Consider the following 27,270-nt stretch of genomic DNA (forward strand, 5'->3'; position numbering starts at 1 on the left):
TTTTCCTCATTAAAAAATGCCATCTGATGTAGAGACTGGGGCAGTGAAAAGCGAGGGTTAACAGAGAGGAATTGAACTAGTGTAAATAAATATCAGGAAAGTAAAATGTCAGCATTAAGGTGATAGGCAACATTAATCATCCTTGGTCTTCTGTAATATTGCAAATGGAAAGAAATCAATTATTTTTATTCTTTTAATTTATTTTTTTTAGCGCTCATTAAAGCAAGGGGTGACACCACTGCCAAGAAAAAGTCAGCCAGATAACAGTACAATATACATGAGTGTTCAAGGAGAATGCATGAGGTGGCTTGTGTATGCTTCATGGCTGAGAGAACATTGTATCCCTAGGCATACAATTTGTTGGGAATTGGGTACCCACATGATAGAAAATGACAGGGTAATTGTCAGAAACTCTCCTTAGAAAGGGGTAATGGAGCATGATCTGGTTCGAATACACCTTAGATGGAAAATGTAAAGGGTGCCAGTCAAGCTGAAGCAAGTTAATGAATTCTTGTAGCCCCATAAGCCTCACAGGCATGAATGGATCACAGTAGCTTAGCAAATGAGTCTCTACAAACTTAACTGAACCTCAAAACTGAATACAAATCTCAGATTAATAACTTAAAAGGATGAGAAAATGTATAGATATTGATTTCAATGGAAATAAAAATTGGGAGAGATGTAAAGCGGGCTGCCGATTCGTATGACCTGTTTTACACAATCGGACAAAGTCAAACTCTCCCTCTTTCTTTTTTTCAAATTCTCTTCACGAGTGTAGACAAGATAAAGCTCTGTGCAATACTCATATTCAACAACTGTTAGGCTGTATCAAGCTACCTGTCATTGTAGTTCTTTCTGGAACAAAGCCACGAATACGTATTATAATCAAAAGCTAAAGACACTGCCAAATTGTCTATGGTACCCAAGATAGATCTAATGCTTCCCTGCTTCCCTTAGTGAGCAATTTCTTTCAACTTTTATTAAAGTAAATGTTCAGGAGCACCTTATAGTATCCATATTTTTTCTGAGACAATATTGCTGGCATCCAGTTAGACATGGAACTCAACATTCACAGCATGGGCAATGCACAAATGGTAAAGGTGAAAGTTTGCCCTGCATCAGTTCTGAGCACAACACCTCATGCACATCTCATAAACTAACTCTTTTCCCCTTTAGTGATGTTGATGCAGATACAATGTTTATACACGGCAAATACAATGGAAGCAGAATTATTGAGAAGCCGCTTGGCCTTTGATACCTTGAACGAGCAGTCATCCTTTAGATGTGAGCCTAGACAGTGGCTTGGAAATTTGGATCGCGCCCCGAATCGGGGCACGAGGCCAATGCAGCACACTTTACACACGCCTAATCAGGGTGGTGGCAGGACCATGGCAAATCAGTCCGCCGACCTCATTAGGATAGCATGGATGGACAAAAACTTGCTGTAACCACTTGTAAAATAGTACGTAGATTTCTGTTTGAGCATTATGCAGTATTTCTGTTGTATAGAACCACTTCATCTAGAAGTAGTTCTGTTTGTGTCTCATTAGGGTTGATCCTGTCCCACAGTGGAAAGCCATGCTTGGCAAGAGCACAGCTTGAAGTATCAGGCTGATGTGCTGCAGCCCTATCTCTGACCCTCGCTCCCTTTGAGCGTGACTTCCCTAAAGAAGAACAGGAGGTATTACCCCCATTATTAATCTGTCCTACGGGGCAGACTTGACAGTACTGACAGCAATGCAAACAACTGAGCATTTGGAAGCTTGCCATGCACAGTTGCTTAAGAGTGGCGATTGTAGCTTGTACTTACTGGGTGCAAAATTCTCCTCTGCTGGCTGATCTTTATAGGTCAGCAATATAAAAACATCTCTTTTGTCCTATACCGATGGGCTGAATGCTTACCCTGCCTCCAGCCAGAAATAATTTACACTACCCACTAGAGGCACTGTGTGAGCGCTAGCACATGGGGAAAAAACCTCTCCTGCAGGACTCCGCCTAGCCAGAGACTCTAGTTTCACTTCATTTCCCCTACAGCCCTGCCACCATTTCCAGCATTTATTGTAAATGCAACTTTATTTATATTTGGCAACACAGACACATCATTGTGGTCAACACTTAACTTTAGGTTGATCATTGCAGAATATTGCACAAATTTCTATCACTGGGAACTAGATGGAGACTGCTTAGCCTCACTTTACAGAGGACGCTTGGGAGTCAGTAGAGAAAGGACAACGTGCTAATCTCACTGGTCCATCTAGTGCCCATAAATTGTACACTTGGAAAAAAAAAATCTGGAATTCACTGCCTGAAAGGGTGGTGGAAGCAGATTCAATAGTAACTTCCAAAAGGGAATTGGATAAATACTTAAAACGGAAAAATTTTCAGAGCCGTGGGGAAAGAGCGGGGCTGTGGGACTAATTGGTATCTCTTTCGGAGAGCCAGCCCAGGCAAGATGGGCCGAATGGCCTCCTTCTGTGCTGGATGATTCTATGATTCTATTTTGGTTGGTTGCAAAATGTTAATAATTAAGACAAATGAGATAAGATAAATATTGGCGCAACAATGGCTCAGTGAGTTTACGCAGTGAGAGATTGGGCGATACAAACTAGGAGGATCCCAGGTTTGGTTCTCAGCCTGTGCTATTTTAGCTGAATTCAGCCAGGGTGATCGTAGTCTGGCCTCAGTCCCCCTGGATTAAGGAGTGGAAAATTTGATCAGGGTTCCAGTGCATATCTGTGGATGTTGCACGAGAACAAGATTGATCTATGTAGTCGAACAGGCCGCCAACACTGTAAAGACTTACACAAGAATAATGACCACTTGGGTGAGGTACTGTAAAGCATCTATCGCCCATGGAGTTGTACCCAAGCAAGGAGGAAAGGGAAGGACGGAAATGGGAGATGGAAAAATATAAAGAAAAAAAATGTAGCTGTGAACGCAGCAATTTTCCCTAAAAAAAAATCGCAACTCACATAAAAAAGAAATCACCCCACAATTGATGGAAATTGGCACATTCCCTTCGTGATGTCAGAAGTATAACTGGTGTACAGGTGAAAAATTTCACACTGGTTGGCAGTGACTGAGACTGAGGTTAAAGAATTGTGGGGAAAGAATTCCTCCTCTCACTATTCATAGCGAGTATGAAGAACGTGTTTATGACTTTGCAATGTAGAGGGAGCTTTCCTCCGTTATGTCAGACCTGGAACTCCTTGCTGCTGACACACGAGTGTAAATTGTGCGAGGTAGCACTTCCTGCGTGGAGCCTCACTCCACTCCTGGGCAGGCTGGACAGTTGGGTGGAGAGGTTAGCTTACCCAACTCACAGCCGTCCGAATATTCTGGCTATTTATTTTATTAACGAAAAGATTCAGAATTGAACTGTTGTGTCTGGTGCCATTGCTAACCAGTGATATCCACCCAACAATGCTAAACAAAGATTTTCCAAAAAAGCACATGAGGGAGCAGGCTGACTTGCAAAAATCATATGTTTTCATGATATTTTATTAACAGATTTCAACGGCAATATCAAAATCAAAGTATTCTTCTAGTCACTGAGGTACAGAAGCCTTTAGAAGAGCACAATGTAGCATAACACGCATTACTTCTTTGGCAGCAGGAAAACTCGCTCAATACATCATTTTTGCACAGCTCCCAGAGGCAATCTGCCAGAGAGATAATTGTGTAAAATTGTTTGGTCCATTTCAATTATTCGGTGATGAAATTTGGAATGAAGTGAATATAACTCTGCTCATTGAACCTGCGTTTGGACAAATATACTTTCACCAGCAAGCAAACCACAAGAGACTAAAACAATGTGGTTGATCCAATTTTCCAGTTGTGCTGTTGACTTGGACAAGAGTGGTTCTGATCCCGGCTTGGGTCATTATGGGTCAAACTAAGCTGAAAATAGAAGCCAAGCCCAGTTTATTCAGTCCATTGTCAAGTTTGACTGGCAGCCACTGTTCACTCCAGTCTTAACAGTTTTCCATTTTCTTAAATTGGATTTACGTCAATCTGTTATCCTTAATAAGGAACTACACTAGTAGAGAATGCAGTAATTTCATATCTTTACTTTAAGTGACAGCATCAAGAACAGATGGGTCAAATATCATGTTGGCATGATGTGATCTAACACTGTTCAGAAAATACACATATCGTCAGAGAAAGAGATTCAGGTTAGCTTTGTGCTGTGTAGTTATGCCCACTGAAAACTGAACCGAGACTGAACCAACAACAAACGAGGCTGTTTTATTACTTTTGGTTCAGTTTATTCCAAGTCGAACCAAGTAAATCGAATTTGGGTCGTGGTATCTTTTTATTCATTAATTCACATATCAGCCAGTGCACTGGGAGCTTGCGTGACACTATGACCATGGACTAAGGCAGAAAAATTGGCAGTGTGTTCCTCTTACCTGTCATCAGCTGAGTAGTGAGCTGCGCTAGCACATTCCTTTGCTCTTCCAACAATAGGGCGACTTTTTGTGGTGAAGAGTAACTATAATAAATAAAATAGGGAAGATTGAAAAAATAAGTGGAGACAAACAAGGTATGATCGCTTCAAAACACACACACACACACACACACACTTAATTTGCTTTTATTTCCAGTGCTCGTTGGCACTCTGATGAAAGAAAGACTTGCATTTATATAGCGCCTTTTACAACCTTAGGATGTTCCAAAGCACTTTACAGCCAATGAAGTACTTTTGAAGTGTTGTCACTGTTGTAATGTAGGAAATGCGGCAGCCAATTTGTACGCAGCAAGGTCACACAAACAGCAATATGATAATGACCAGATAATTTGTTTTAGTGATGTTGGTTGAGGGATAAATATTAGCCAGGACCCCAGGGAGAACTCCCCTGACCTCCTCAAATAATGCCATGAGATCTTTTACATCCACCTGAGAGCGCACATGGGGCTTCAGTTTAATGTCTCAGCTGAAAGACGGCAACTCCGACAGTGCAGCACTCCCTCAGTACTGACCCTCCGACAGTGCAGCACTCCCTCAGTACTGACCCTCCGACAGTGCAGCACTCCCTCAGTACTGACCCTCCGACAGTGCAGCACTCCCTCAGTACTGACCCTCCGACAGTGCAGCACTCCCTCAGTACTGACCCTCCGACAGTGCAGCACTCCCTCAGTACTGACCCTCCGACAGTGCAGCACTCCCTCAGTACTGACCCTCCGACAGTGCAGCACTCCCTCAGTACTGACCCTCCGACAGTGCAGCACTCCCTCAGTACTGACCCTCCGACAGTGCAGCACTCCCTCAGTACTGACCCTCCGACAGTGCAGCACTCCCTCAGTACTGACCCTCCGACAGTGCAGCACTCCCTCAGTACTGACCCTCCGACAGTGCAGCACTCCCTCAGTACTGACCCTCCGACAGTGCAGCACTCCCTCAGTACTGACCCTCCGACAGTGCAGCACTCCCTCAGTACTGACCCTCCGACAGTGCAGCACTCCCTCAGTACTGACCCTCCGACAGTGCGGCCCTCCCTCAGTACTGACCCTCCGACAGTGCAGCACTCCCTCAGTACTGACCCTCCGACAGTGCGGCCCTCCCTCAGTACTGACCCTCCGACAGTGCAGCACTCCCTCAGTACTGCACTGGAGTATCAGCCTAGATTTTGTGCTCAAGTTTCTAGAGTGGGACTTGAACCCACAATCTTCTGACTCAGAGGTGAGAGTGCTACCCACTGAGCCACGGCTGACACTTTGTAATGGAAATTCTTATGAGGAATGGTTTCATAATGGACAAAGATCTTGACTGTAAAAGCTTCATTGGCAAATGAGGCAAGGAGCATGTAGGCCGAGGGTCCATCCGACCACGTTTTATCATATTCTTCCAGGTAGGCACGATGTACTTACACATCTCTGTATACAAGACTGCTAGTGGGTGAAGGTGATTGTGAAAGATAATTGAAAACTAGGAGCCCTCAAGAATCCTTTGCCCTGCTTATCCCTGTCTGCTACTTCACCATTAATGCGAATGTTAGAATATTGTTGCCCTGTTCGATGGGTTGAGGAGAAAATGCAATTCTTTCTCCTGGTGTCAATATAGCTCAAACCCATACAGACCAGTGGACATGATGAGAAAAGCCTTCTTTACACAGGAGAACAGTGAATAGATGTCTACCTTTGCCTCCTGCAAGCACCAAAGTCAATTTAGTGAGGTTCCTGCCCTTGATACCTTCTTGTACCTAGTTATGCTGTATAACTGAAAGGTCCGTACCATTACGATCGCTAGGATCCAGCTGAAAGTATAGATTTTGTGGACTGAGCTAAAAATAAGTTTCAGTCCCTGTATTTCAGCCAGTGTCTATCAGAATTACTGCAACCACTGAGTGTGGCTGGAAATGATGGACTATAAGGCAATGCCAAGCTAGATAAAGAACTCAAGTGCAGCTCCTGTAATATTTATTGCTCTGGAAAATAAAGCAGCAAGGAAGCCAGTACAGCTGGAATTCATTTCCTATGGAAATGAAACTATTGTATTCCATAATGTACCCCTTTCACCTGCGTTTCCTTCAACCTCTTCTGTGTCAAAATAATACCACTTTGTATTCTGCTGACTGATTCTGAGTGACGATCGCCCTTTTGTTGAATATTTCATGAGGAAGTATACCGCTACAGTTCCTGAGCCATTTTATGCATCGTTGCTGTTTTTTCTAAACCATTAGCTTCCCATTCAGCTCCTTGAAAACATCAAGCACTGAATTGGTTTATATCTCTTGCAAAGAAATGGAAAGTGACAGTGATATGAATACAAGTTTTTAGCTGCAGTGTTCTACTGTTTGAAATGTGCACACTTCAGGCTGCTCCAGTCTTCACTTACAGAGACGCAAATGTTTAAAGGATAAAATGTAATTTTTCGCTGCTCATCTCATCCTTAAATCATTTCTAAGTTTCCAGTTTTAAATACTGGCTCGTCACTTGGCTAATTTAGCGTTGCTTTTAGTAACAGACTCTAAGAGGATGACGTCCTTGTTGAATTCCATTTTTATCCTCAGATATCTGTGCGTCAACCTAAAGAGGTTGTGTTCCAGTCTGAGAGGAATACTGGAATCACTCCACTCACTGTGTCTTTCCCAGTGCATCTGTGGCCATTCCAGCATCAAGTTATGTCTCTCAGTTGACACAGGTGAGTTTTTGGCATTACTCTTTTATTGTGTGGTCTATCACCCCACAAGATGGCAATCAAATACACTGGGGTAGAAACTTGTGTTAGGCGGTAGTACAAAGTGCACATTATCAAATCGACCACCCGTTATATGCCTCGCCCGATACTCAGTTCCACTGTTTATGGATTATTTAATCAATTTGTCACCTCTGGTAAAGCCATGCCTACTTTCACTTATTTTCTGCTTTGTTCCCTTTCATTCCATGTTGTTCACTACCAAGTTCAAGGCTTTTATGTCCCAGTGCAGAGTGCAACTCCTACCTAAGATGAAGTCATTGGGGGCCATTTTAACTTTGAGTGATGGTGCAAAATGGGCCATATTGAACTGGCTGCCCATTATGCACACCGCCCAATTTTTCCTTACATTTGGAAAGAAAGTTGGGCGGGGTGTATAATAAGCAGTTAATTCGATATCGCCACTTTTACACCATCGCCCAATGTTTAAATTATCCCCGTTGGGTAGGTTGTCACCGCTCACCTCCCAAAAGACATCAACTCTTTCAGTAATTATTTTATCAAGGTCCTTTGGGGGGTTTTCTTTGGTCTGAGCATGACTCAGTTCTCACACTTATATTGTAACCACTTCAAGTAGAAAAGTTTCACTAATAGCCTTGGCTGCCAGTGATGTGAAATCTGCCATGTTTACACTGCAGAATGGGTACCACAGCATCAGTGACAAAACAAGAACAACTGAATATGTGCGAGCAGCTGCTTGAAAGTTACTACTGAATCTGCTTTCACTGCCCTTTCAGGCAGTGCATTCCAGATCACAACAACTCACTGCATTAAAAAATTCTCCTCATTTCCCCTCTGGTTGTTTTGCCAACTATCTTAAATCTGTGTCCTCCTGTCATTGGAAACAGTTTCTCCTTATTTACTCTATCAAAACCCTTTGTGTAATTTTGAACTCATCTATTAACTCTCCCCTTAACCTTCTCTGCTCTAAGGAGAACAACACTAGCTTCTGTAGTCTTTCCATATAACTGAAGTCCCGTATCCCTCATCAGTTGGAAATGGTTGTCACTCGCAGTGAAGTTCAGATTATTTTTCCTGAATGCCATCCTCTGGGTCATTTCAAACAGTCCTGATCTGATAAGTAAGGCAAGTTTGTACAGTAAAATCTCAGTGTTTGCAACAGGTCAACCCTTTCAATATTACGTGTCTACTATTTAACAGCAATGATGGCAAAGGTAGACATTAAAACTAGCATAAAATCAGGGGCAACAGCCATGTATTTTCCATTTTCTGCAGTAATGCCTGTTTTCCACCCCTCCCAAAAATAGGGAGCAAAATTTGTAACAAAATCTGCTGTTCTTAGGTCAGATCTTGTTAATGAGCTTTCAGCAAAGAGGAAGGCAGTTTTACATTGGGGAAAATTAAAATCACCTGGTAGGAAATAGTTTACTGCTGGGCTGAAGTGAATTTAATGATTGGGGAGGGGGAGGGGCTAAACTCTTTGGCTTAGTACGCATTGAACAAGCAATTTGCAGGAATTATTACATTAACTGGTTCACTGTTGGCATTGATGGGAGAAGGCTGCTGGGAAACATAGGCTCCATCGGAAAAATCCCGCTCTCCAGAGTTGGAGCAGTATTCTTCACCAGTACTTGACTAAATACAGTTCCCACCATTTATAGCAGGGCGTTGGTGTTAACATGATTTACCCATTATGCGTGGTGGATGGTAAAACCAAAATTCGAACGTAACCAACGTATTTTTAAAAAACAGGGACTCTCCACTTAGCATCTGCCTCTCCTAATTGTTCACAGTTGCATCCAGAGTCTCATCACTGAGGTAATCGCACTTTAACGAGGTGCGGACAGCTGATTCAAACTGCTTGAAGCAGACCCGGCAGAGCCATTTAAATGCACAAGTACAGGGTAAGCACTCATTGAACAGCCCCCAAAATAGTTGGCAGCTTAATATGCTATAAGTGCCTCCTTTGTAATTGACTCTTATGGTAATGGCAAATGGTTAACGCCATTTGCCCGATATAGGTGGCTGCCCATGCAATGAGTGGACAGTGTATGTGGTGGGGACTATAAGTAGCTGTTCAGTGTTCTAAATGAGCATCACTGCAGGCTAGTCTTATTTGGCCAGGTTCTGCTGGTAAGGTTACAAAATCCTAAGGAACAAATTCACCCCAGCGGAAAACTGAAGGAGTCAGCATTTCTAGTTGTTAAAATAAATAATGAATTCAAGATTTGCATCTGGGTTTCTAAAAGCGGAAAACATACCTTTAATGTCTAACTACCACACTGCTGGGTAGAAGCTTTGATGTGGAGATGCCGGTGATGGACTGGGGTTGACAAATGTAAGGAATCTTGACACAGGCAGGGCAGGCCTGAGAGTTGGGATAGAGCTGGTTCTGTGCATCTGCGTGCATGCATCGCAAAACAATTTTCACTTCATGATGCAAACATGCAGACAGACTGAATGAGCTCCACTCAGTGAGCAGGCCAGAGCAGAAGGCACCTAAACTTATAGTAGATCAGAAGATACATAGATATCTGGATCTGTGACGCTGTAGGATTTCCAGAGGACACTGTAAAAAGATTGGGCTTTATCCCAAAACTCCTAAAGTCAACTTCCATGGGTAGGACTGCGCTTCCCATGAACCTTATGCACAAAGTAACTGAGATAGAGCACCTCAGGATTAACAATCTATCTGTAGACCACTAGGGTCTACACCAGAAGTAGTATAAATGGCCCATTGTATATTCATGATTTTGCCAATAGGCAGAAAAACACTATGTCAACACATCATACATTTCAAGCTAAACTATAAATTATATTTAATTGTAAGATGTGAATTTACACAGAAGCACATCAGCAAATAAAGAACAGTACTGTTCTTAACTTTCAGCAATACTTCAAACCATTTTCTCAAAAATGGTTTGAAGTAAGAACGGGATATGATGCTCGACTCATCGATCGACAGTTCCGACGGGCCACAGTGAAAAATCGCGAAGACCTCCTCAGAAGACTAACACGGGACGCAACCAACAGAGTACCCTTCGTCGTCCAGTACTTCCCCGGAGCGGAGAAACTACGCCATGTTTTCCGCAGCCTTCAACATGTCATCAATGATGACGAGCACCTCGCTATGGCCATCCCCACACCTCCACTACTCGCCTTTAAACAGCCACCCAACCTCAAACAAACCATCGTTCGCAGCAAATTACCCAGCTTTCAGGAGAACAGCGTCCACGACACCACACAACCCTGCCACGGTAACCTCTGCAAGACATGCCAGATCATCGACACAGATACCACCATCACACGAGAGGACACCACCCACCAGGTGCACGGTTCATACTCCTGTGACTCGGCCAACGTTGTCTACCTCATACGTTGCAGGAAAGGATGCCCCGGAGCATGGTACATTGGCGAGACCATGCAGACGCTGCGACAACGGATGAATGGACACCGCGCAACAATCGCCAAACAGGAGGGTTCTCTCCCTGTCGGGGAACACTTCAGCAGTCATGGACATTCAGCCACCGACCTTCGGGTAAGCATACTCCAAGGCGGCCTTCGAGACACACGACAACGCAAAATCGTCGAGCAGAAATTGATAGCCAAGTTCTGCACCCATGAGGACGGCCTCAACCGGGATCTTGGGTTCATGTCACACTATACGTAACCCCACCAGCGAACAAATGTTATCTGTTTTTAATATAACGGGTCATTGACTGTCTTCCTTCTCTCTCTCTCTTTTTTTTGGGGGGTTTGTATATTCAGTGGCCTTTTAGGTGACACCTCTCTGTCTGCTCACTGTGATTGCCTTGGCAACGGGCAGTAATCACCAGGCATTGTTCTGTGATTTACAAATGCGAAGGATTCGAAAATTTCATTTCCACACCGTTCACCTGAAGAAGGAGGAAGCCTCCAAAAGCTTGTGAAATTTAAAATAAATTTGTTGGACTATAACTTGGTGTTGTAAAATTGTTTACAATCGTCAACCTCAGTCCATCACCGGCATCTCCACATCATCTCAAAAAGAAGAGAAGTGTTTGTATTAAGGGTCCTTATTGTGAGTCTTTGTGGAGCCCACCACAGAGTTCCACCTCACTGGCATGATGCTGAAGTACAGTTGGACTGAATGAACTAAAGATAAGGTAAAAAGCTACAGGAAATACACCTGGTCCAGGCAGCTTTCCACACTCAGATCCAAAGTACACTTTTCATAATAGGCTGCCTCTGCATCCATCACCTCAGGCACAAGTGGGGATCTGTTCTCATTTCTCTATTGCCTTCGAGCAAGTCACAAATCATCCCCCCAACAGGACAGTCATCAATATACATTTCTTCTATCACCTGAATGGATGGAACTGAAAAGCACCCACTCACTGTCTGATTGAGTTGTTAACTAAACAAAGCTCAAAGGAATATCCATTTGGCATGACACCCCTTTTAATGGCTTTGGTAATTACAGACAATTAACTCACATCAGTTTTGCACTCAGGCTCTCAAGACAAAGGAAACCTTCGCTACCATAGTTCCATTGTAAAATTCCAACGCATTGGTCCAGCTACAGTTTCACATGTGCAGATATAACATAGTAATATTTTAATGACATGTTGCAGGACGGAGGCCATATCTGTCACAGTCACCTCCATTCTATTTAGGATTGCCATCAACAGCAGAAGAACCATACATTAGCCACCAACAGCATTTGCTCAGGATGAAAGTGCACTCACCCCACCTCACCACCAAATCAGAGGCAGGGAGATATTAAAAAACAGGTGCAAAGTTAAGGGACAATTCACATAATCACAAATGCAAGACCCCCCACCCCATTGAATGTGCAAGTGTTGGAAGCTCTGGTAGCAACAGTAAGCAACTTGTCGCTCCAGTAATAAATTCCCCTATGTTGTTCTTTTCAACACCAAGTTATAGTCCAGCAATTTTATTTTAAATTCACAAGCTTTCGGAGGCTACCTCCTTCCTCAGGTGAACGATGTGGAAAAAAAATCGTTCCACATCGTTCACCTGAGGAAGGAGGAAGCCTCCGAAAGCTTGTGAATTTAAAATAAAATTGCTGGACTATAACTTGGTGTTGTAAAATTGTTTACAATTGTCAACCCCAGTCCATCACCGGCATCTCCACATCATGTTCTTTTCAGGCTTTGTTATCAGCTGTTTTCAGTACAATGCGGCTGGAACCCTAACCTACTGAGGACAGATCTCCTGTTGTGCCTGAGGTGGCAGAATTTAATATTTAAAAAAATATTGCAACATTGACACTACAAGAAATAATGAAATGAGGTATTGAGTAGTTTCTGCAGGTCCCACTGTTGCTTGCTGCGAGTCCACAGGAAAATCTAGAGACAGTAGAGAATGATGACTATACAGGAATAATGTGAGGTTTGGCACCAAATGAGGAAAACCGGATGATCGCTCGTCATTACCACCAACCTACTCTCTGCCGTCCCATTTTGCCCAGCACCAGTGGCAACTCCCCAACACCGCTGCCAACAGAAGAAAGTCAGAAATTCGTCCATTGTCCAGTTACTCATCATCCCCACTATTTCGACCTGTGGGTGTGGCCAGTCTTATAGTTGGAGTCTGCTTTGGGCAAAGTCATTTTTGAACCAGAATAAAAGATGGCGGAAAACACGAGTGTGAGTGGTTTTGGGCATAACTCACTTACGTTTCAAATTCCATAGTCTTATGCGCTGATTTGGCCGATTCCACCCAGATTGTGCTGATATGATTAATGGAAACAATGGGAAGATCCCCTCCTGTGACATCATGAAGCAGGACAGAGAACTGGGGGCAGCACCATGGAGTCATTGGAGAGGGGATCCTACACAATCCTCCCTAACTGTCTTTGACCAGCCATTTAAAACCAGAGAATACAACAAAGAAGGAAGTGTCTAGTTATTTCCCATTGTAACTTTTAGGACTCTGTGGCAATTAGAATATGCTTCCTGTTTCATGCTGGCAGCTCACTTAATGAGGAACCTCTCTCCATTCTCACTGATATGTAGGCTGACATGTGGTTAGTGATCGCGTGAGATTCACAAGTTCAATGTTGCAAACACTCACAGTTTTGTGAACTATTTACTGATTTTGCACTATTGTTTTAATGTGTGTGATTCAATGGAGTGGAAGGAGCAGAATATAGTTGATTAAATTGAAAGTCATAGAGTCATAGAGTTATACAGCACGGATAGAGGCCCTTCGGCCCATCGTGTCCGCGCCGGCCATCAGCCCTGTCTACTCTAATCCCATGTGTTGGCAACTCAGCCCAATGCCAGCAGGGCTGTGGTTTCAGACTCAGTTGTGCAATAAGGTTAACCATTTCTGGGACTTCTTGGAGAATTTTGAGAGTAATCCCTCACATGGAGGCTATACATTTATTCTTATTTCTGAATATATCACTATTTGGCACAATGTTATTTTAATATTCCTATGCTTCTCTAGTTTTTTTGTTTTGTCTTTTATGATATCTTATTATTTTCCTTTCTCTTGGTCTCCCCATGCCACACCTCTTGCAAACAACCCATTCCCAGGCCTCTATTGTGCTTTACTGCTCCATAACCAGCTGATAGGGAATGAATGAGCGAACCTTGGGGCGACTGCCTCCGATTCTCCCTCCCTCCTTGTGAGGAGACAGCTGCTCTCCGCTTGGTGTCTCCCTACTACGGCCGAGCTGAGGCTGGAACTTCCCAAGTAAGAAGTCTCAGGAGTAAACCTGCACTCTAGCAGTTCACGACACAGTGCTTTGAAGCTTCAACGTGATGTGACATCCTCAATTCTCATTTGGATCTCTTGCTGATCCTGGCCCACTGTGAAGCTTTGGCGCTAGATTTGAGAGGGGGAGGTGAAAAAAGGGAGGCGTGAAATTATACAGAAATGGAATTTTTGTATTTACAGCTTTCTCAGTGGCTTAGTTCTCACACCAGCTATCGTTGTGACCTTTAAGTGTGAAAGACAATTTAGATTTTCAGGCTGCCTTTATATTACCACTTTTGCATCATTGTGAAGCAGTTCAGTTAGAGCACCTCTGAGCAAGAGCATTGGCAACTGGGAGTATCAAACCCAAAGTGTAGATCACAAGCTGAAGGAGGATTCTCGTGTTCTTGGAGTTTGTTTACAGGGGAGGATATCCATGGAACATTCTGCATCATGGTGTGATGATGCCAGGACTCATAAAAGCATTTCCCAGCAAAGTACAACTGGGTGCTTCCCATCACACCTCCATGGTGTGTATACATCCCATACCTGGAGTTGACCTATGCATCTCAAAAAAAACTACTTAAGGCAGAGTAGCAGTTTAAGTCCAGTCTATGAAAATTCACATTGTTATATGCAGTATAACTGTACCCTTAAAGTTGGTTTAGTCTGGAAATGGAGACTGAAAAGGATGAGCCTTCCTTAATAAATACCCATTTATTCTTTTTTCATTTATTTGGAGTGTTAGCAAATCTCTGCTTTGTATTCATGGCCACTTTTAACCAAAAAAATCACACAATCAACATTTGTAGCCAGTTGAAACAGCAGTGAAGGATTTTATATTCTAATTGCTTGGACACATTTCTAAGTTCTGCCCAGTAGCAGACCACTGAGGCATTAGATCAAGAAAACCATCAAACTCTCATATTAACATCCTCACAATACAGAATCTGGTATTCCTGCATGGAATTAAAACATAAACAGGTTGTTAAATGCCCTTGGTATAATTTTGGGCTACACTCGATATTTCTTGTGCTCACCATGAAGAACGATCCCTGTAAGCAAGTCCTCACTCCCTTTGAGCTGACGTGTGACCTTATACACATTACATATCATAATGTAGTATTGTCCATGGTTGAACAAGACTCTTGCTAATGTAGTTTGTAAACAATTTTACAACACCAAGTTATAGCTTGTGGGATTAAAAATAAAATCGTTGGACTATAACTTGGTGTTGTAAAATTGTTTACAATTGTTAACCCCAGTCCATCACCGGCATCTCCACATAATGTAGTTTGCTCACTGGAAAGGACATAAACCCTCTCACTCCTCCTGGTCTTCGGACAACAGAAGAAATACTACTCTATCCGACCGTGTGACAAATCTTCTTTTTGTTCTGCAGTTGCTTATCAGCCCACTAAATAAACGTCCTCAGGCCATTGCTTTCATGCTCTCTGTGGGAGGCATCAACAAACTTATTATGTTTTTGATGCTTGGTAATGCCTTGTTGGTTCACATCTCGAACTTGCCCAGTGTTGTCAGCTCTGCTAAATGTTATGGACTAGATAGGTTGGAAATGTCAGAATGTGATGAAGCTGTCTGTAATATTAACGCAACAAGTATAAAAGCCACGTCTCAGGACCTATGTGCCAAACAATCAGTTCACAGCCAGGAAAATTGCTGCCTCAAGAGGATCTGGGGATGCCATCCCATGATGCTTTGATGAACCTCTAGTGGCAGTCGCTGCACCCCTGTTCAAGACAGCACTGTAATGTAAAGGCAGTGTAACTCAAATTTATTTTGTTATAATGTGGTTCTCTTGCTGCATATTTAATTCAGATGTACTTCCTGAAGTGGTTTTGCAGCACAGGCCACAGTTCCTATTGTGACAGAAACCTTCCTGAGGTCAGTTGCAAAACATTTGTCTATTTCTCTTCAAAAATAAACTTTATTCATTTATCAAACAAATATTCCGTACATTGCAAGGTCACATCACAGCGAAAGGCACTTTGAGGCACATCATTCCACTTAGTGTTTGCATTAACATATTTATTTCCATCCAAAACACTGCACTTGAAAGGATGCTACATTTACATTGATGTAAGCGGTTTCAGCAGGTGTTGGTACCAACACATTCATCTCTATCTAAATATTTGAAAGATGCTTTAATTCATATGCATTTGAGGCATGCAATTTCCAGAAGCCTTTGTTCACACTAATGCATTGTTTTTTTTGTAAATATTCAAACCAAAAGGGTGTTATATTTAGATTCAGACACTCAGTACACAAATACCATGGCAGGAGGACCTCAGGCGGTGGCCAATTCCCCATTTTGGCCTTGCACCAAACATCAGCGCATCCCTCAGCGCGTAGTCCCGTGCAACGAAATGTGCAGGTCTTCGAAGCTCGGACTCCCGACAGGTCCTTGCTCTGGAAGACCTGCAGGTTTTGGGCAGGCAAAAAGACATCTTTCAACAAGTTGATGGCCTTCAAGCAGCAGTTAATTTTTGTCTCGGTCTGTGTCCACAGGATCAGTCCATAGAGCACTGAGATCTGGGTTATGAAGCTGCCCGGGATGAACTCAGACAAAAACCACTGCAATCTCTCCACTTTCTTTGCAAACTCACGTTCCAGAAGGAGATGGGCGGTGGTCCTATCCTCCCTGCAGCTATCTATAGGACAACGTGCGGTGTTGCTGAGACTCCAAGGGGGTGATTTTAAGCCCCCAAAACAGGTGGGTTGGGGGCGGGTTGGAGTTAAAAATAGTTGTTTTTTGGATCATGACCGCAACCCGGCTTTATTTCCGGGTTTAACGTCGGCGCGTAAAAGTACAGGCTTCCCACTGGGAATGCCGAGTCCAAATGTTTTGCGGTTGCGACCCAAAAAAACTATTTTCAACTCCCACCCGCCCCCATACCACCCGTTTTTTTTGGAATTTAAAATTACCCAAGTGTGCACGAGAGATCTGACGGGAGGGGGAGCCCTGCTCATTACCAGTCAAGTGAGGTCCCTGTGACTGTTTGATACACCTGGTGATGACAGGTCTTTTTACACACGCAGTTCCCTTTCTCAGCCCCCATTCAGACTGTTCACATTGGAGTAAACAAAACCGCAGTTTCCAGCTTCCCCTGTTGACAGTGAGAGTGAGCTCACACCGTGCCCATCAGTTCTCAGAGTGGAGCTTCCTCTGACAGAAAACATTTCTCTCAGATTAATACAAGCAGAAGATAAGGCTGGGGGTGGGAGGAATGTCACCTTTTGTTTTTATTTTGGGATGAGACTTCAATCGCTGCCTTATTTGTATATTTGCACCAGCCCACCAGAGAAGCAAAGCCTGCTGTTCATTGTTTTGAACAAAGTAATTAAACATTTACCTGAGGAAGGAGGAAGCCTCCGAAAGCTTGTGAATTTAAAATAAAATTGCTGGACTATAACTTGGTGTTGTAAAATTGTTTACAATTGTCAACCCCAGTCCATCACCGGCATCTCCACATCTTGAACAAAGTAGCTTGAGTGGAGGCTGCTCATTGGATAAAGAAATCAGTAGATGTGTATTGCTGATGAAAAGTGGAATCTAAACCCGCCTCACCTTTGTACTGATTGGTCTTTGATAGAGCCGCTCAAGGCCTCATGGAGATGTGATTGGTGAAGTGGTTTGTGGGCAGGTTTACAGCAATATTTATTGCGTTGCTTCTGTGGAGACTCTCACTGGTTGTCCTTACGTGGTCTGACATATCTGCGATTCTAGACCCACACTAACATGCTTTACTCTTAACCATTCTCTGAAGTAACCTAGCAAGCCATTCAGCTGTATTCCAAGAATTGTAAACAATTTTACAACACCAAGTTATAGTCCAACAATTTTATATTTAATCCCACAAGCTTTCAGAGGCTTCCCCCTTCCTCAGGTGGTGTGGAAATGACATTTTCGAATCCTTCGCATTTTAAGATCACAGAACAATGCCTGGTGATTACTGCCCGTTGCCAAGGCAATCCTTGGCAATGGGCATTGTTCTGTGATCTTAAAATGCGAAGGATTCGAAAATATCATTTCCACACCACCTGAGGAAGGAGGAAGCCTCCGAAAGCTTGTGGGATTAAAAATAAAATTGTTGGACTATAACTTGGTGTTGTAAAATTGTTTACAATTGTCAACCCCAGTCCATCACCGGCATCTCCACATCATGTATTCCAAGAAGGCAGCCCATCACCACCTTCTTAGGGCAACCAGGGATGGGTAATAAATGTCGGCCTTGCCAGCGACGCCCACATTCCGAGAATGAATTAAAAAATTAAATCCTACATTCCGTAAATAAAGTTGTATATTCATTACACTGGCACACAAGTCACAAAAAGCTGAGCTATTAATGTCACTTTGAAAGCGATTGGGAAAATTTCAAGTTGATTATACATTGCAGGATGGTCTCAAGATGCTGTTGAGTATCGTAACTGTCTTCTATAAATCGTCTCACTTACCCCATCAAATGAAATTAAATAGCAGCTATTGGCCATCAGTGTCAGACCAAGAGGAAATCTTATGTTAAGAGGCAATTGATTATAAGAACTGCACGCAACTAAATGGCCAGAGTTATTTAGAACACCAAAGATATGTAGCCACTTAATTTAGCTGATTCCCTATATGCATCCATATCACCATTTCACTCTTCCTAGTCTTTCATCCTGATTATTAGGCTTAATGACCATAGTGTTCCCAAACTGTAAGATTAGAAATGCAGCCGCATTCCCAGTCATGGGACAATCCTCAACTTTGTGGGAATATACCCGAACTCTGCAATTAACTGGAAAAGGGAGTAAACGGGGAATTAGCAACACAATGCTGAGATACCAGTGTGACTGCCATAAAATCCTCCATGACTGTACACAAGGACATCTGTCATGATTTTGTAGCTGTTTTACACTGAGCCCCGGGGCCATAATTAGACTGTAGTTAAATTAATAAAATTGTGTATAGCGATGGCTTTCAATGGATCATCTCCACCTCCAAAAATATACATAGAGATTACGGCCTTTTAGTGACATCGGATACTGGAAGAATCCCAAGATTTGTCACTGCCCTACCTCCAGACTGGTTCCAAAACCAAGTGAAGGAATGAGGCTTACCTGATGCCCATAGTGGTATGGAGTGCTTGAAGATTGTATCATTGCAAGCATTGTGTCCATTGCGACTGTTGATTATCATTGTAATCAATGCACTGATGTGAATTGACAGCATGTTCAGAGAGCAAAATGAGTGATAAAGTGAGCGATAACCGGCCTTATAGAAATAAAGAGCTTGGGAACTACGTGTGGATCAATCTTGACGAGCAGCATGAAAGAAGAACAAGGGTCCATTTGGGTATCATCTAAATTAGTGGCTGCTGAGTTTTTTGTGTGTCATAAACAATGAAAGGGCTCATTACTCTCTGTGATTACATTTTACAGGGTGTACGATAGATCTCACTGAGGTACAACAGCTAATTTCTTTATTTGTATGGGAATCCTTATGCAATGTTAATTTGGGTCATGGGCTGCGACATTCTGAGGATGCTTTTAAAAGGTGGGGGGGGGAGTAATTTATGGACTTGTGTAGTTTTTTGCGCATTGTACGCGGAAAATAAATGCAGAGTGTGGGCCTGCAATGCTTAACTACTATGTGCCGTTCTGGGGTATTTTCCTCAGTTTCAATATCACAGACCACTCTTGAAAATGAATCTTCAATTTTCTGTTACCCAGGGTGTGACTTTGCTTAATATCTAGTAAAATGTAGTAAGGCCAAGGGTTGAACAGGGAATCCTCATCACTGTATTCCAGTTTACTGGATACATCATGTATATGCATGTGATCCCAATGACTTCAAAAAGGTGGAAGAATAAATATTATCAGACCATGGCTTAGGGCGATAAACTACTAGACAGATGTTTTGAAGAGTAAACAGATCAATGAATGATAGCAGTACCAAACAATCGAGTTACAGCAATTATATACAAAATAACAAAGTCGCTTCTCCTGTGCAAACCCTCAAAATTAAACTGAACCTCGAGTCATGGTCTCCGATTAGTCTTACATGGCAATTGGTTATGATTATGTTTTTGGGTTCTTACACTTCGGTGTCAATGACCATTCCCGTAAGCAGTCCCCCCCCTCCCCCGTCCCGTAAGAACTAGGATGCATCTTTATCTGCTCAATATCTAGATAACATACGAACATATGAAAATGACGGGCAGGAAAAGATGGCTTGTGGGTCCATCAAGCCAGCCCCACAAATAAATGTTACCACAGCCTGAAATGAAACAAGAATAAAAAAACAGCTACCACCCTACCTGGGGGAGAGTTCCGTGCCAGTTACTCCTTGCTATTGAGTGCGTGGCTGAAAGATGGTGTGGGAAGGAGGGGTTCCATTCCATGGGACACAGGTGCCAGCACTGGGACAGGAAGGGGCTGTACTGCTGGGACAGGCCACACCTAAACCAAGCTGGAACAAAGGTCCTAACAGAAAGGATGAATAGGACTGTGGAAAGGACTTCAAACCAGTAAAGGGGGAAGAGGCTTTGTATATTAGTAACCTAAAAATAAGAGTAAGCATGGAAGCGAGCAAAGGCCAGAGTACTAAATGTGATAGGCAACATAAATACTCCGAGAACAGAAGAGATTATAGGAAGTAATAATAAAATGCCTATTAAAAATAAAGTGGCAGTGATGAAAAGGAAAAGCATGCCTGTTTAGCATTGTTCAGAGAATCAGAATGAAAAAGTGTGATAATTCAAAAAGTATACAAAGAAAACCACCATCAGGACATATGGGCAGGGTGGGGATAGTTACCCAAATAAGAGATCTGTACACGAATGCCCGTAGCGCAAGAAATAAAACAAATTAATTAGAAGCACAAATTCAGCTTAAAGGTTATGATGTAGTAGTCCCGACTGAGACCTGACTACAAGCTGGGCATAACTGGGAGATAAATATACCAGGCAATAAGATCTTTAGAAAAGACAGGGAATTTGGGAAAGGAAGAGTAGCAATATTGATAAAAGTCGCAATTATAGGCAGTAGACAGAAAGGATTTCAGTAAGGGTGATCAGGCAGTGGAAACACGGAGTAAAATTAAGGAAAAGCAAAGAATGTAAGACTCTGGGTAGGAGTTGTGTACAGACCTCCTGATAAGAGTGATGCAGTGGGGGGATATTTAAATAGGAAGATACGAGAAGCATGCAGCAAACAATACGGTTATAATGGAAGAATTTACTTTTCTCAGACTGGGAAAAGCAGAATAGCTCAAGTAGTAAAGGCAACAAATTTCTAGATTGTGTTCAGGACAATTTTTTTGAACAATGGGCCAGATCTTGCTGGAGCAGAGCATCTCATACACCATTAGTTAGACGTTTTCCTGTACCCTTCAGCTCAAACAATTTTTGCATCATGACGTGTTGGAAACGCAAACTGATAACGGCGTGGTGAGGGAAACAGGGCATCTGGGACCTTAGTGAAAGGTGGGATCAAGAGTCTATCTCCTTAATCAAAGAGATTTAAGAATTGATAGAGAAACAGAAGAATGGCAGAGAAAGAGGGTGATTTAGAACGGGTGAATTAGAGTCAAATCAGGTTCAGAAAGAGAAAGAGAGAGAGAAAGAAAGATTGGATTGAAAGAGAGAGTAACAAGAGATAGAAAGCAGAAGTAAGAAAAAGATGTTAAAATTTAAAATCTCTAAGAAGAATTTACTACATGCAGGAATGAGACTGAATAGTTTAAATAGTTCCCTTTCTGGACCAGAGAGATTGATTGGCATTGCATTAACAATTATCACATTGCTAAAAGGTGAATTTAATGGACAATTAACGTGCAAATCCAGCAAATTCTTAAAAATAACGGGGAGGCTAAGGGTGAGATGACATTTGTGCGAAGCGGTTGAACGGCATAAATCAACCAGGAAGTTGTGAAGATTCAAAACTCACGGCGTATCTCTTAATCCCCTGAACTTGTTGGCCAATTTGCACATTAATAACGACGTGCATCGTTAACGTGCCGTTATTTTTCCAGCAGGAGCACGGTAAACTGGGCTGCACTGTTACAGACAAACAGTGGAAAGTACTCAAAGAAGTATTTGGTACAATACAAAACCAATACATACCCATAAAAGGCAAGAACTCCACTTGTGTAGTTAAGCAATCATGGTCAACAAAAGAGGTATGAGACAGTATCAAGCTTTAAAAAAAGGCTTCTACAAATTCAAGGAAGAGTGGAAATCCAATGGTCTGGGTTGAGCTATAAAAAGGAACAACTGGATCCAAAAAAAAAATGAAACTAAGAGATGCTAAAAGGGAATATGAAATTTTTTTTATGAAGGATAGTAAAGCTAGCAGTAAAAGTTTTACAATTGTATTAAGAAAAAGAGAGTGGTAAAGTGGAATGTGAGCTCATTGAAGACAGAGGCAGATGAAACTATAATGGACAGTAAGGAGATGACAGGCTCGTTAAATGAATACTCTGTATCCATTTTTATAGTTGAGGAAGAGGATAAAATACCAGCCGTACAAGGAAACCTAAAATTAAGTCAAAGGGAGAAACTAATTGGATTTAATACAAGTAAAACAAATGGTAATGGAGAAAATAATGGGACTTAAGATAGACAAGTGTTCAGGCTAGTGACAAGTTTCCACCCTAGGGGATTAAAAGAAATTGGTGAAGAAACTGCAGAATGTGTTAGTCATAATTTTCCAAACCTCTCTACATTCAGGAATTGTGCCTTTGGATTGGAAAATTGCAAATGTCACTCCATTATTTCAGAAGGGAGGGAGGGAGAAATCAGGAAACTACAGACCCAATCAGTTTAATATCAACTGTGGGGAAGTTACTGGAATCTATCATCATATCAGGGCGACTGAGCATGTGAGTGTGTCAGCTAATCAGAGAGAGTTAGCATGGATTTGTGAAAGATAGGCCATGTCTGATTAATCTAGTTGGATTTTTTGAGGAGGTGACTAACATAGTTGATAAAGAAGTGTCTACGGTTGTTGTCTATCTGCACTCCCAGAAGGTATTTGATAAGGTGCCGCATAAGAGATTACTGGCAAAAATGAGAGCACACGGAATTGGAGGTAAACTTGATACATGGGTTGGTAATTGGTTAAGAGGTAGGAGACGGAGAGTAGGGATGAAGGGAACATACTCTGATTGGTCGGATGTGACAAGTGGTGTTCATCAGGGATCTGTACTAGGGCCCCAGCTTTTCACCATATTCAATCCCCACTATTTACACTGTCCATGCTTATCACGGACAGCCGCCGAAATCGGGCAAATGGCACTAATCATTTGCCATTTCCACTGAAGTCAATTACAAAGGTACTGTTTATAACACATTAAGCGCGCCGGTTATTTCGGGCAGCGGCAGGTCAGACTTATTGTATTATGCTGTACACCAAATAACCGTGGACCATGAGTCTCAAAATAATCACCCCATAAAAGGTTTTGGATGACATACTGCTGCTTATGACACCACGTGTGTCCTTTGGTGGATTAAAGCCTTGCCGTCCACAAGGGAGAGCCGTCACCAGACCAATGTTGAAAGTGATGCTACAGGATATGCTGTTTAACCTTCTTGCAGGCATTAATTGTCTTTTGTAGCCTCCCCGCATCCCAAAACATACACTGTACTCAATGCCTCCCTCCAGCTACCAGGGTGGTGCCATTGTAATAACCAACAGCAAAGATGCAGTTTTACCGCCCATTTTTTATAGTAGGCAAATCGCATTGACACCATCACGCCCGCTATAAGCGATGGGGACTGTATATCAATGGCTTGGATGAAGGAATGATGTGGAGATGCCGGTGATGGACTGGGGTTGACAATTGTAAACAATTTTACAACACCAAGTTATAGTCCAGCAATTTTATTTTAAATTCACAAGCTTTCGGAGGCTTCCCCCTTCGTCAGGTGAACGATGGGGGAAGCCTCCGAAAGCTTGTGAATTTAAAATAAAATTGCTGGACTATAACTTGGTGTTGTAAAATTGTTTACAATTGGATGAAGGAAGAGAGAGTTGTTTCTCCAGGTTTGCAGATGACACTAAGATGGGAGCTGAAAGTTACAAAGGGACACAGACAAATTAAGTGAGTGGGCAAAACTGTGGCAGGTGGAGTTTAATGTGGGAAAGACAAATTGGAGTATTTTCTAAATGGTGAGAAACTACAAACTGCGAAGGAGTAAAGGGATTTGTCCACAAATTACTAAAAGCTAGTGCACAACTACAAAAAGTAATCAAAAGGGCTAATGGAATGTTGGCTTTTATCCGAAGGGGTCTAGAATACAAAGGGGAAGAAGTGACGTTTCATTTCTACACAGCCTTGGTCAGACCCTATCTGGCACCATATTTGGGCACCACATTTCAGGAAGGATATTGTGGCCTTGGAGGGGATGCAGCGCAGCTTCACAAGAATGATACCGGAGTTTAAAGGGTTAAATTATGAGGACAGGTTGCATAAAGTTGGTTTATAGTCCCTTGCATTTATAAGGTTGAGGGGAGGTCAAATTGAGGTCTTTAAAATGATAAAGGATTTGATAGGGTAGATACAGAGAAACTATTCGTTCTGGTGGGGAAATCCGTAAGAAGGATATCAAGGGATATGGAGCAGGTAAATGGAGTTGAGGTGCAGATCAGCCGTGATCTAATTGAATGGCAGAACATGCTGGAGAGGCTGAATGGTCTATCCCTGTTTTAATGTTGAATTTAATGGGACCATCCTCACACCATGGGTATGAACAATTACTGAGGCATTTTTGATTGAACCTCCTTGACATGGTGGAGCACTATTGAAAAACAACAGCGTTCTTACACCACCCAACATCCCAATGGATTCAAAGTGCCACACGCAATTTGTAAAACACCCTCAATAATTTCCAAGGAATATGAACATAACTGCTAAGATATATGCAGAGGTCAAGCAGCCACAATAGAACTTCACTGGGTGAGGCCAAAATGAAGGCCCTTGTTCATGTTTATATGAAGTGAGGAAATGGGAAAGCATTAAAATCAACTTTGGTAGTACAGGCAAGCTTTTCTATCGTTCCGTAATGGCAATTATAAATGAATCGAAGTGCTCCATAGGTGCAGATCTGTCATATTTATTTTAGCCTTCCCAAGCAGATGCTTCAGAGAAATCACTGGAAACTGCAGACTTCACTGTTCATTTATCACTTCAATTTCAGGCTTTGGATTCTAATAATGCAGCCTCACTGATTATTCACATTGTATGGAGGCGTGCCGGTGAGAATAGCATAACCCCTCTTGAGAGTCGGTGTCAATTTAAATCAGTTCCATGTCATCAATTTGAGTGACAGGATCACTAGGCAAAAAATTATGAGCTTCCCCAAGGGATAAATCCGAGAAAAAAAAGTCAGAATGTATGTAAACAAAAACAGTAACTCAAGAGAACTGGGTTTCATTTCCAAACTCACAACAGAGCAACAGTAAAACTAAATTATTACATATGCAGCAGTGATCTCCTAGGAAGCTTAAACATTCAGCCTGTATCCCCACCAGTACAAAATGGTATATAGGAATATAAGAGTTGCTTCTCTATCCCTTCCAAATTTGTTAGATGAGTTTTGTGCCCATCAAGGATATTAGTGCGGGGAAATAGATCACTTGACTATTTCAGACAGTTATAATTCAAGGGGGAATAATAACTGCCTCCACCTGGCAGAAACCAGGCAGAACAGGAATTAAAACTCAATTGGTACACTTGCTGCTCTTTTACCGCCAAGCGGCCATTTTAATGCCGCTACTTTCTTGGGCGGCTGAGGTTTCCAGCTTGAATTAGGCGGGAGCCTCTTGAATACGTGTTAATCGGGATCCTATGATGTACATAGGACTCCTAACCTATTTTTACAGCTACTGGGAAGAGTGTCTGCTGCATACACTCCACTCAGTAAAACCAGGCGGGCAAGAGGCCTATGCAGGTAAGTGTAAAAATTATTTTTGAGAGGCCAGAAGGAAAAGAAGTGCTCCTCCAGGGCCCACACAAAGAAAGTTTGTGACACTGCCACTCAGGGCTCCTTCCTCTTTTGTGTTTCCAAAACTTGCCTGATCCCCTCCCCCTCACCCCCCCTCCAACAACGTACCTGACTGTCAGTTGGATGGCCTCCTTACTGCATAATATTCACCGGCCAGAATGGCGAGATGCCTCTGGATGCCCATCTCAGGCAGGCAGCTCGCTGCATCCAAGTTAATGAGGCTCGGCCAGTAAAATGGACCGGGCCTCTCAGAGCACCTCCTAGTCAGCAGGCCCAGGCTTTCCACTGGCCAATTGCCTGGGAGTTAAAATTGCCCCTCCAGTGTCAGCAAGCACAGCCAAGGTTAGGAATAGTATTTTATACACAGAGTAAAGCTCTTTCTTCATCCTGTACCAAGAAACACCTGCTAATGCACTGGTGTCACACTTTTCTATTTCCCACATCAGCCATCCTGTGGCCTGTCTAAGTGGGATTACCAATTGGCGTTGGAGGCATTAGGATCTGGCTTGAATCAGCCCATACTCATTTTACACAGGACCAATACAAACACAGGGACAACAATCTGTGCTGGTATCACACCGGGATCCCAGTGATGAAAGGCCAATGTCTGATCCATGGGCCACCCAGTCCTTGTACACTCGACATTATCATGTTAGACACCATTCAAAATTTAGAAACTGCATCATTGAGTGTCTGAAAAACTATCAAAAGAGAAAGTCTCCTACGCAGTGGCTGATTGCAAATTTGACATTATAAAATGGAGTTTAAAAAAAGCAGTATAAAACTAATTGTATAAGCCAGCCTGCTGTGTACACATGCTGTGTGTTAAGAGCATGCACAGGTTTTTTTTAAAACTCCTTTTGTCACTTCTTAATGCCTGAATGCTCAGAGCTGCACTCAAAGGTAATCTGAGCAAAAATCTCCACCTGAGCTGAAAACCTGAACACTATTAACGATAATAAACTGAGATGCCAGGAGGAGCTCTATCACTGTAATATTAACCCTATACATCCAAAACAATTCCAAGTAAAAATGCTTCACTTCTACTTGTCTCATCTTTCCTTTTCCATTCTCTGTTTCATTTCCATCATGATAACACTAATTTTAATGTATTTCCATTTAATGTGCTCGACTTGATCTGAACCCTTCATTTTAAATCACCTTGCTTATCTTTCTTTCTGTGCCTCCTGGGCCCAGAATCTATTTTTGGAAGTGGAGTCCAGATTGAAAAAAAATGTTTTTTGGTTTTGTTGGAATACCAACTCCAAGAACTCAGTTTTTTTTGAGCTGCTCGGTCATCTAAAGATTGAGAAGGTCACGTTAGAGATTTTTCTTCCATGAGACACCCCACTGCAGGAGACATTACACAATGTGTTCCTTTCAGGACGAGCTAGC

At 42.5% G+C, this 27,270-nt stretch overlaps 1 protein-coding gene across 2 annotated transcripts in view; it reads right to left on the minus strand.

Moving 5' to 3' along the window:
- Positions 1-27,270, minus strand: part of LOC137344420 (alpha-1,3-mannosyl-glycoprotein 4-beta-N-acetylglucosaminyltransferase C-like) — a 198,416-nt gene that overhangs the window by 154,187 nt on the left and 16,959 nt on the right. For both annotated transcript variants that reach the window (XM_068007378.1, XM_068007379.1), the window contains exon 2: positions 4,413-4,495. The gene's annotated coding sequence lies outside the window, so the exon portion shown is untranslated. The remainder of the gene's footprint in view (positions 1-4,412; positions 4,496-27,270) is intronic.

Source organism: Heptranchias perlo, chromosome 27 (genome assembly GCF_035084215.1).
Source record: "Heptranchias perlo isolate sHepPer1 chromosome 27, sHepPer1.hap1, whole genome shotgun sequence".
Classification (NCBI taxonomy): Eukaryota; Metazoa; Chordata; class Chondrichthyes; order Hexanchiformes; family Hexanchidae; genus Heptranchias; species Heptranchias perlo.